We start from the raw sequence: 11,546 nt of genomic DNA, 5'->3' as shown, positions 1-11,546 counted from the left end.
CCCTGGGAGTAGGATTGGGCCAAAATAAGAATTTCAAATGGATAAAGAAGACATATAAATATGCAGGGCCAGACCATCTAGTGACAGTGATGAACTGTGAAGGCCAGGGAACCAAGGAAGCAGTGGGTATCTCATTAATTGTCTTACCTAAGAATGTGCTAAGTTGAAAATAACATTATGCCACCATCTCAGTCTTCTCAAAGGAATTCTTATTTGCAAGTTTTGTATGTCAGTATGAAGTATCTGGCTAGTTTTATTTTCTACTGGATGTTTACTTGAAGGACGCATCAGAGAGGGCTGGTTCTTCATTCAAAAATGTAATTTTGATATTTGTCCATATTAAATTATGAATGATGGTGTGATGTTCATGAGTAACTTCCTGTACTGAATAGAGGGCTAAGGTAAGTGACTCTAAAATGAGGTCAGATTTGACCCTGCAGACCAAGGGCAAAGAAGTTACCCTTGGTGGTTTCTGCACAGGACACACACACATGGACACACTTTTGGGAAGGCACTTTTCTCTCTGAGATTGAAACTCACAATGCCTCAGGGCTGGTTTCTGGACAGTATTTGTTTTCTCATGCACAGAGTTGACAGAATCACACTGAAACATTTCTATGTTAAATATCTCTGAAGAACATGTTTAAGCCAAAGACAAGTTTAGGCAGTTTCCTGGCAAAGGGTCTCATGATTTTGGCAATTTTTTCATGTCAGAACCTTAAACTGACTCCTAGTCACAGCTCCCTCCTGAAAAATACTAAGGTGCTGAAGGAGATCATTTTAGTGTTGATGGAGGGACACCAGGACATGGTGAACTCTCAGAGCTAAACCCTTACTTGCGCTTAACTCCACACAGAGCATTATTTTCTATGGGGTGCATCCAGAATCATGTGTAATGCTATGGAATATGTATAAACTTAGAGTAGGCATCTTATTGTGGCCTTGCATAAAATAGTATGTTTTTCTGAGCAAGAAAAATGTTTTGATTCAGTCCATCTTGATTCTTTTGTAGAATATTGCTGGGAGATCTCTCTCATTTCTACACGTATGTAGTAATCACATCCCCTGTGTTGGCACACTTTAACTTGCTCAGCTGAAAGTGTGTAGACCCTGTTATGAGGAGTCAGAGAATCTAAACCATGAAGCCAACTTTCTCATTCCAACTACCTGAAGAATGACATCAGGGCCTCTGTCATTTGCCAGTAGGCCTTGCCTACAAAAGATGAAGAAGCTCATCACTGTGATATCAGCCTTAAATAAAATAACAGTTCTTAAAGTTAAACAAAGTGACCTTCAAATGGCATGAAAATGTGAGAATGTTAATTCCATTGGGTAAAAGGTAAATTTTAGTCATATTCAGAATACTCAAATGATATTAGGCAGAGTGGGAAAAGTTTTTAACTTCAGGGCTCATGGAGTGGTTCAAGTGATAGGGTGCCTGCCTAGCAAATGTGAGGCCCCCAATTCAAATCTCTGTACAACCAAAAAAATTTTAATTTTATTAAGTGAGAAACAAACATTAAAAACAAATGAACATATCATACTTCTTAATGTGTACAAAGTATTATGAGATAATATGTGACATGAACAATATTGAATGTAGAGTGTGAAGAAAATAAAAATAAATTCTCTTCATATTTGACTATAGCTAAATTTTTCCTTGCTAAATTTTGAATAGCCATAATATATTTTATGTAACCCTTGTGGTAACTATGAAGAATGCACTTCTAATAGAGACAAAATGGCCAAGAAAAACATGAAATTACATCATATCAATATCACATAAAATACAGAGCATGTCAGAAAGATTGAAGGAAGGAATCAGTATCTACACAGGTCATTCATCTATGTGAAGATGGTGGACTAGACTAGTGGCACAAGTGAATTATTAGTACCTCTGAAGCACAGAGCCAGAAAGGTGTTGAGGTATTATCTTTCAAACCAGGCCATGATGGGAAGGCACTGATGGTTCAGTAGTGGACAGCATCGTATACAAAGTGGAAAATTGCAGATCAGGAAAGAGGGAGAGAAAAAAAGCAGAATCCCGTGGAATGCATAGGGTCAGAGGGAACACTGAAGTAAAAGAAAGCAAGAGCCTCATAAAACATGCAGTGTAGTTTATGGAAAATAGAAATATACAAACATCACAATATGTACATAATACACATTTTAAGAGAAGGAGAGACTCAGTGTGCAGCACAGGGCCAGAGCTGAAATGAAAGAAAAAAAGAGACTCAGGAACCACAATGAACACTCTCTCAGTACTGAGTCTATAGACATAGAATCTGCATAACATGCTGGCACTAGGAAAGTTCTTTCTTCTAGGCATTCAGTCAAGGTGCAGTGGTGTAAGATCATTATGATAAGCTCCTGAGTCTGGAACTTTAGCATTGGGAGGTCCCTGCATTGTCCTATCCTGGGAACTTTCAGTAAGGGTCAGTTGCTGATCCAGTGAGTGATGGCCTGGAGTGCTGGTCTAGCTATTGGGGGAAGGCCTTAAGTGAGATCAAAGGCAGAGCTCCATGCAGTGGGAAATTGGTCAGATATGCAGGTGACTGTGAAATCTCTTCCCGTTTCGGCCATTGGTAGGGAAGCATATTAAAGACAAATACTTAAACACATCATGAAAGCAAAATCAAGGGGAAAATTTTAAAATGTATTTTAATTATCTCATGAATCCAACACAGTTCTAAGTCAAAGCAGAAACACCTTATCAGCTGATCTAATTAAGACAGTCAGCATCATGTTCACTTAAGCAACACTTATATTCATTGAACTGATATACTGAAATTGGAATGGTACAGACAAGATTAACATGGCCTTGCACAAGGATGACATGCAAATTTCTGAAGCATTTCATATTTAAAATTTAAAAAGACAGTATCCATGTAACTCAAACATAACTTACAGAATCATATCACATTAATCTATGTGCTTTCTTTTATTAATCTGTTATTATTTGAAATAGAGTGCTGGCAGTGTCCAATTTATGAGCTAAGCAGTCCTACTGCATCAGGCCCCATTGCAGCTGTGTTTACTGGTAAGCATCAGGATGTCAAACATAAAGCAGATGTTTCAGGGTAAAAATTAGATGTACATCATTTTTTGAATGATAAACAGTATATTTATGGCCTGGTTGTGTTGTCTGGGACAATCTGTACAAATTAACATCAGGCTCATATTACTATCACAGAATTTGACATAGATGAAGAATATTCACTGGAATTTTACTTGTTTTTAAAAATATTTTTGGTGATATTCATTGAAACAGTATCTCCCTATATAGCCCAGTCTGCCCTGAACTTGCTGTATTGCTTGATGGACATGAAACCAGTCATCTTCCTGCCTTCACTGAAGATGTGTGTAAAACCACACCAAGTACAATGAGAGGCTTCAATCCATTGTGCATTTCCATTTGTGGGACAGATGAGCCCTTTTGCACATCTCTTTCAGTCAAATTTTCTCTCAATAACATCTATCATATTGGCTTAGGAAAACAAGCCAAGTACAAGTGGTAACACATGCTCAAAGGTCAGTAGATGCTAACACATTACACACCATCTACAAGTGCAATTGTAGAATTCACAGCAGTTAGGGTAGAGACTGTCTTTGCAAGAAAGTCACATGATGATTTGTTCTCCAAATACTCCAGTTCATGGTCATCATGATCTCATTCTCCATCTATATTCACAGATCACATAGCAATTCTGACACCTCATTGGAATTATTGTAAAAATTGAGAATAGAATATAAACAGTTGGTCAGCTGGTCACAACAATAATCTGTTTTACACTGGGATTCTGGGATTCAGGCACTTCCCATTACAAATTCCTAATACTTGTTCCCATAAGAGTAACACGGGGAGAGATCCAAGAAGGTGACTAAAGGAAGGAAGCAGACAGTGTGAGCTCCATAAATAAAAAATCTTTTTGAGATGCTGGAGCCACACTTAGGAGAAAAAAACAAAAAGAAGAATCAAAAGTCAAACATCCCGAATCTTCAGCCTGTACAAAGCTTCTTCACACCACAGTACACTGAGAAAACAGGAGGGCTCCCACACTGCCAGACACTGGCTCCAAACCTGCTTGGGAGCCACAGACCAACAGGTAAGGAAATAAGCGGCATGCGGTACTCCCACAGCTACCCCTGGGGTAAACCTGCATAGCCCCCTGGACAGACTGACCCCGCCCTGCAAAAAAAGAAACTGAGTAATAAACATGGAACTGAAAAGGAACATGCAGGAGAGAGGGTAGGGGGCTCTGAGAACACAAGAGAAGAAGGGAGGGAGGGACAAGGATCTGAACTCTGAGAGAACGTTCAGTAAATGAAGCCTAAAAAAGTAGATGGCCAACAAGATGCTGCCCCAGCGAAAAGGGAAGGGGAAAGCAGCTAAACTGTGCATGAACTATCAGTAAACAAAGACTGGAAAAGTAGATGGCTGACAAGCCATTGCCCTGGAGAAAGGGGGAGGGGCAAGCAGCTGAACTCCATGCAAACTTTCAGAAAACATAGTCTAGAAAGACAGGCTGTCAGCAGGGAGGTGACGAGCCACTGCTTGAAACAGGGCAGATAGAGGTCCACAAAGCTCATCTTCAGACCCAACCACCTAGCAAGACGACAACAGAGCTACAGATTAAATACCAACACCAGGATGGGATGCTGAAGGAGTAACACCAGAACTAATAAGACTGAAATTCTATTGTTCCTGAACCTGGAATTTTTTTTCTTTCATTTTCTTTCTCTCTAAATGTCTTGTCCACTGTTTGTCCACCATCTCTGCCTGTTCATTTCTTCAGTTTTCTATTTTTTTCTTCCTTTCTTTCTTTTTCTTTTTTCTTCATGTCATTAGTTTTACTATTGTAAGTTAGATAATATTAAATTACACACAGACCAGGGACAGTAACAACACCAAGTGGAGTGATGGGAAGACAAAAAAGGGATGGAAACCATTCTACATCCAAAAATAAATTAGTACAGGATTGAGGGATATGAAGAATATGGATACCCAGTTCCAGACTCCAAGAAAACAAAGATAGACCACCCCAAGGAACCAAATGAAGCCCAAAAGGAAACTCTGAAAGAAGAAATCCTGCAAGAAATCTCTCAGAAGGCACTCAAGAAATTCCAATACAACAAAAATAAAGAATATGAGAACACACAAAAACAAATAAGTGAACTCTTAGAAGTCCTAAATCAATACCAAAGTGAAAGAGAACACCATAAATTGAGATAAATGAATTAAGGACAAAAATTGACAATATTAAAGAGGAAGTGACCCAGGATATGGAAAACCTCAGGAAAAAAATGAAACAAATACAAAACACAGTGGAAGGCAGCTCTAGCAGACTAAAACAAGCAGAAGACAGAATCTCAGAATGGAAATTAAAGGAAAAGCTAAAGAACTATTACTCAAACAACTCAAAACCTGTGAAGGGAATATGCAAAAACTCACTGACTCCATCAAAAGACCAAACTTGAGTGAGAATCATGGGCATCAAAGAAGGAGAAGAGGTGCAAGCAAAAGGAATGCATAATATACTCAACAAAATAATAACAGAAAATTTCCCAAATCTAGAGAAAACTATGCCCATTCAGGTACAGGAAACCTCCAGGACACCAAACAGACTTGACCAAACTAGAACTACTCCACAATATATTATCATTAAAACAACAAGTACAGAGAGTAGAGAAAGAATGTTGAAAGATATAAGAGAGAAAAAAGAAATAACATACAAAGGTAAACCCATGACAATCACAACAGATTTCTCAATGGAAATCTCAAAAGGAAGAAGAGCATGGAGTGAGGTGTTCCAGGCACTAAGTGAAAATAACTTCAACCCTAGGGTACTCTACCCAGCAAAACCATCATTCTAAATGGATGGAGCAATAAAAGTCTTCCATGATAAGCAGAAACTAAAACAATATATGACCATCAAGCACTACTACAAAAGATTCTCCAACGAATACTGGAAACAGAAAATGAAAGCAAACAAAACCATGAAAGGACAGGCAGTACCAAACCACAGGAGAAGAAAAGGCAAGAAAGTAGAGAGTAACATTGAGTCAGCTGCACACATTCAAACCCTTAAACAGCAAAGACAACTAAATAATAGGAATCATGACATACCTATGGAGACTAATACTGAATGTTAATGGACTTAATTCCACCATCAAAAGACACTGTTTGGCAAAATGGATTAAAAAGGAAAATACAACAATCTGTTGCTTACAGGAGACCCATCTCATAAACAGAAACAAACACTGGCTAGGGTGAAAGGCTGGAAGAAAATTTACCAAGCCAATGGCCCCCCAAAACCTGCAGGTGTAGCAATACTTATCTTGAACAAAGTAGACTTCAAATCTGCATCAATCAAATGTGATAAAGAAGGACATTCCAACTAATAATAGGGGAAATAAACCAAAAGGAGATAATAATTGTCAACCTATATGCACCCAATGTCAATGCACCCAGTTTCATCAAACATACTCTGAAGGACCTAAAAACATATGTAAACTCCAACACAGTGGTAGTGGGAGATGTTAATACCCCCCATCACCAATAGATAGGTCATCCAAACAAAAAAATCAATAAAGAAATCCTGGATCTAAACCAAGATCAAATGGACCTAGCTGATGTCTACAGAATATTTCCTCCAACTTCTGCACAATATACATTCTTCTCAGCAGCCCATGCAACCTTCTTAAAAATTGATCCTAGGGCACAAAGCAAGCCTCAGCAAATATAAGAAAAGAGAAATAATCTCATGCATTCTATCTGATCACAATGCATTAAAACTAGACTTCAACAACCAAAACAACAGTAAAAAACATGCAAACAGTTGAAGGCTGACCAACACATTGCTCAATGATCAATGGGTCATTGATGAAATAAATGATGAAATTAAAAGGTTCCTGGAAGTTAATGAAAATGAAAACATGACCTACTGGAACCTATGGGACACATCAAAGGCTGTCCTAAGAGGAAAGGTTATAGCCATGAATGTATATATTAAAAGGATGGAAAGATCACAAATCAATGACTTAATGCTTCATCTCAAACTCCTAGAAAAACAAAAACAAGCAAATCTCAAAACAGCACGAGAGAAATAATAAAAATAACGGCTGTAGTCAATGAAATAGAAACAAACAAACAATAGAAAGAATCAATGAAAGAAAAAGTTGGTTCTTTGAAAAAATGAATAAGATTGACAGATCCCTGGCAAAACTGACTAAAATGAGGAAAGAAAACACCCAAATCAGTAAAATCAGAAATGCAAAAGGGCAGATAACAATAAACACCACAGAAATACAGGAAATCATTAGGTAGTACTTTGAGAACCTATATTCTACTAAATTTGAAAATCTTGAAGAAATGAACAGCATTCCAGATACTTATGACAATCCAAAATTGAAACAAGAGGACATTAATCACCTGAAGATATCTATAACACAAAAGGAAATAGAAGCAGCAATAGTCTCCCTAAAAAGAAAAGTCCAGGACCTGATGGATTCTCTGCTGAATTCTATCAGATCTTTAAAGAAGAACTAATACCAACCCTCCTTAAACTGTTCCATGAAACAGAAAGAGAAGGAAAACTGTCTAATTTTATGAAGCCAGGATTACACTGATCCCAAAACCAGACAAAGACACCTCCAAAAAGAAGAAAAAAAAGCCAATCTCCTTAATGAACATCGATGCAAAAAACCTCAATAAAATAATGGCAAACTGAATCAAACAACACATCAGAAAGATCATTCACCACCACCAAGTCAGCTTCATCTTATGGACTCAGGGGTGGTTTAACATTTGCAAATCTATAAAAGTGATATAGCACATTAATAGAAGCAAAGACAAAAACCACTTGATCATCTCAATAGATGCAGAAGAAGGCTTCTGCAAGATCCAACACCACTTCATGATAAAAGCTTGTAAGAAAACTAGGAATAGAAAGAAAGTACCTCAACATTATAATGGCTATATATGACAAACCTACAGCCAACATCTTACTCAATGGTGAAAAACTGAAACATTTCCCCTAAAATCACTAATGAGACAAGGGTGCCACATATCCCCAGTCCTATTCAACATAGTACTGGAATTCCTAGCCAGAGCAATTATGCAAGAAGAAGAAATAAAAGGAATACAAATAGGTCAAGTATGCATATTTGCAGATGATATGATTCTATACTTTAAAGATCCAAAAAACTCTACCCAAAAACTCCTAGATACCATAAACAGCTACTGCAAGGTGACAAGATCCAAAACCAACTTACAGAAATCATTACATTTTTTATACACCAATAACAAGCAAACTGAGAAAGAACATATGGAAACAATTCCATTTACAATAGCCTAAAAAATCAAATACCTAGGAGTAAACTTAACAAAGGATGTGAATGAACTCTACAATGAGAACTACAAACCCCTGAAGAAAGAGATTGAAGAAGACTACAGAAAATGGAGAGATCTTCCATGCTCATGGATTGGTAGAATCAACATAGTAAAAATATCTATACTACTGTAAGCAATCTACATGTTTAATGCAATTCCCATCAAAATTCCAATGACATTCATCACAGAGATTGAAAAATCTACCCTAAACCTCATTTGGAAATACAAGAGACCATGAATAGCCAACCAATACTCAGCAAAAAGAGCAATTCTGGAGGTATCTCACAATACCCGACTTCACACTCTATTACAAAGCAATAGTAATAAAAACTGCATGGTACTGGCACAAAAACAGACATGAAGACCAGTGGAATGGAATAGAGGACCCAGACATGAATCCACAGAACTATACCCACCTTATTTTTGACAAAGGCTCTTAAAATATACAATGGAGAAAAGACAGCCTCTTCAACAAATGTTGAGAAAAGTGGTTATCTGCCACAGTCCAGCTGCAGCAGGGGCTCCGACTCTGGCCTTGGGTGCTCAAGCGGTGAACAGCAACATGAACTCAGGGTTGTGCTGGGCAGCAAGGGCGTAGTTTATTTTCTGAAGAGAGTATTTAAGCAGCACAGGAAAGCAGAAAGGAGCACGTGGCAGTCCCCTTATTTCCCTTGACCTCTGTACCAGGATTGACTGTCACGTTGCTATGGCTTCGAGCCCAACTGTGGAACATCATGTTCTCAGGACTGGGTCTTCCTGGTCCCATGCAGAGAGAGAACAGGGGAGTTCAGCAACTGTCCTCTTGGACTGTTTCAACCTCTCTTAGGGCTGTTGCACAAAAGCTACAGTGACTATGCTCCTTTCCAAGAGGCTTTGGGGGTCCTGAGGGTTTCCCACATCTCCCCCTTTTTATTTTTTGTGAAAAAAATCACTTAGAATATTTTTTTGTGGTGGTTAGTTTCTTCAGTGATTAGCCATCTAATATTAAGTAGACCCAAAACATGAATCCAAAGTCCAAAATTAAATTAATAAATAGGATTAAGTTTGTCTAGCCAAAGTCTCTTCATGGGTCCCATCAATGGCTGTGATTGGTTTGATGCATCAGAGAGGCAGCCATTTTGGTCATCATTCATGTTCTGGAAAGACACAAGCTTACCCACGACATGTAGTTAGTAAAGGCTCAGGTCCCTGCCATGTGTTTGTCTCTAAATTCTTCCAAAGAACATGCACAGGTGGGCAGGTGTTCCATGCATGGAAGTGTTTTCCATAGGTGTAATGCTTTGATTGTCAAATGAGGAAAAATTTAAAGTTAATAGGATAAGATGCAATTGGGTATGTGGAGACTTGGGGATGAGCTCCCCCTTTTTTGTTTTAAAAAGTTGGTTTTTGATCCTTTGATGTTGTTCTACAATGGCCTGGGCTTGAGGATTGTAAGGAATTCCAGTATTGTGAGTGATGTTCCATAATATACATAATTTACAGAGCCTGAATGACCAACTGAGCCCATGTGAATAACTGAAAAATGGTAGAATTAGGATTTCCTTTTAATATAGCTGCTTCAATAGAGTTAATGACTTTAACTACATATTGGGAGTCTGAAACTATATTGAGTGGACCAGGGAGAGCTTGCAGGGCTGCAAGAACCACTAAGATTTCAGCATGTTGTGCAGTTCTCCTGGAGTTGCAATGTTTATTTGTTCTATACATGCCCCTGAGAGGGAGTAAATAATATAAGCGGCTCTCCCTTTACTAGTGCCATCAGTATATACTGTGATTGTGTTGACTAGAGGTTTGGTGGCTGTGATGCAAGGTAGAATCCAGGCCTGAGAACTTCAAAATTTTATGGTAGGGCCTTTGGGATAGTGGTTGTCAAATTGTCCTAAATAATTACTAATTCCAATTTGCCATAAATAGTTTTGTTGATAAAGATAGTCTATCTGAAAATTGGTGAAGGGAGTGACTATGAGTGAAGGATCATGGCCAGACAATTGTTTGCATCTTTGCCTTCCCTTCACAATTAGATATATTACCTCTTGTAAATAGGGAGTAATAGTCCTAGGGGGTGTGTTATGGGTAAAGAGCATCAGTATCATTTTATTTGTCCATTGTATAATAGCCCCTGTTGGAGTAGTTGGAATACCCCCATATGATTAGCTGGAGGGCCTGACTGGGCTCTATCCTGTTGATGAAGCTATGTTGGAGAGTGGTTTCAACAAGTGGTATAGCTTGTGCTTGTGGAGTTAATTATTTTAATGAGTTTAATTGTGAGTCTCCTTTTAATAGTTCAAATACAGGTTTTAAAGAGTCCGAGGGAATCTTAAGAAAACGTCGAATCCAATTAATGTTTCCTAATAGTGTATGTAATTCATTTATGTTCGTAACCTTTTTACGTCTAATTTTAGTTTACAAGGTTTGACTATATTATCAACTATAGTGTGTCCCAAATATTTGAATGGTGGGCAGAGCTGTGTTTTGTCAGGAGCTATAATTAAACCTTCCTTGGCTAGGTATTTTTCTAAGTCTTTGAGGGCCTGCTGTAATAGTGTAAATGAGGGATGAGCAATTAAAAGGTCATCCATATAATGAAAACATTTAATTTGTGGCCATTTTTTATAGAAGAGTATAAGAGCAGCATGGACTGAGGCCTGACATATGGTGGGACTGTTTTTCATGCCTTGAGTAATACTTTCCATTGATATTGTTGAGCTGGTTTTTCATTATTAATGGAGGGCAATGTAAAGGCAACTTTTTCCTTATCAAGGTCATGTAATGCGATAGTAAAAAAGCAATCTTTTAAATCTATAATTTTAATTGCAAATCCTGCAGAAATCATGGCAGGAGAAGGGAGTCCAGGTTATAAAGCTCCCATGGTTTGCATGGCTTTGTTAATGGCTCGAAGGTCATGGATTAATCTATGTTTTCCTTTGCCTTTTTTTTATTACAAAAGTAGGACTATTGGAAGGCTCCACAGGTCCAGCTTTTACTTGTTGTTGTACCAAAATATGAGCCTGTTGGAATTTTTGTCCCAAAAGTGGCCACTGTTCAACCCATATAGGCTCATTGATTAACCATTTAATTGGTATAGCTGTGGGCTGGGACTTCATCTCAGTGGCCCCTAGGAGGTGGTGGTTACAAGAATAACCAAGGCAACAGT

At 38.1% G+C, this 11,546-nt stretch overlaps 1 non-coding gene across 1 annotated transcript; it reads left to right on the top strand.

The window, feature by feature from the left end:
* The first annotated feature begins 2,759 nt into the window (after nucleotides 1-2,759).
* LOC141417036 (U6 spliceosomal RNA) lies at nucleotides 2,760-2,866 on the top strand. The gene has a single exon (XR_012441667.1). It is a non-coding gene; the product is annotated as a U6 spliceosomal RNA (small nuclear RNA).
* Nucleotides 2,867-11,546: the final 8,680 nt, after the last annotated feature.

Source organism: Castor canadensis, chromosome 14 (genome assembly GCF_047511655.1).
Source record: "Castor canadensis chromosome 14, mCasCan1.hap1v2, whole genome shotgun sequence".
In the NCBI taxonomy this organism is placed as follows: Eukaryota; Metazoa; Chordata; class Mammalia; order Rodentia; family Castoridae; genus Castor; species Castor canadensis.
Note: the sequence above shows the minus strand (reverse complement) of the source record. Positions and strands in the feature narration are given on the sequence as shown.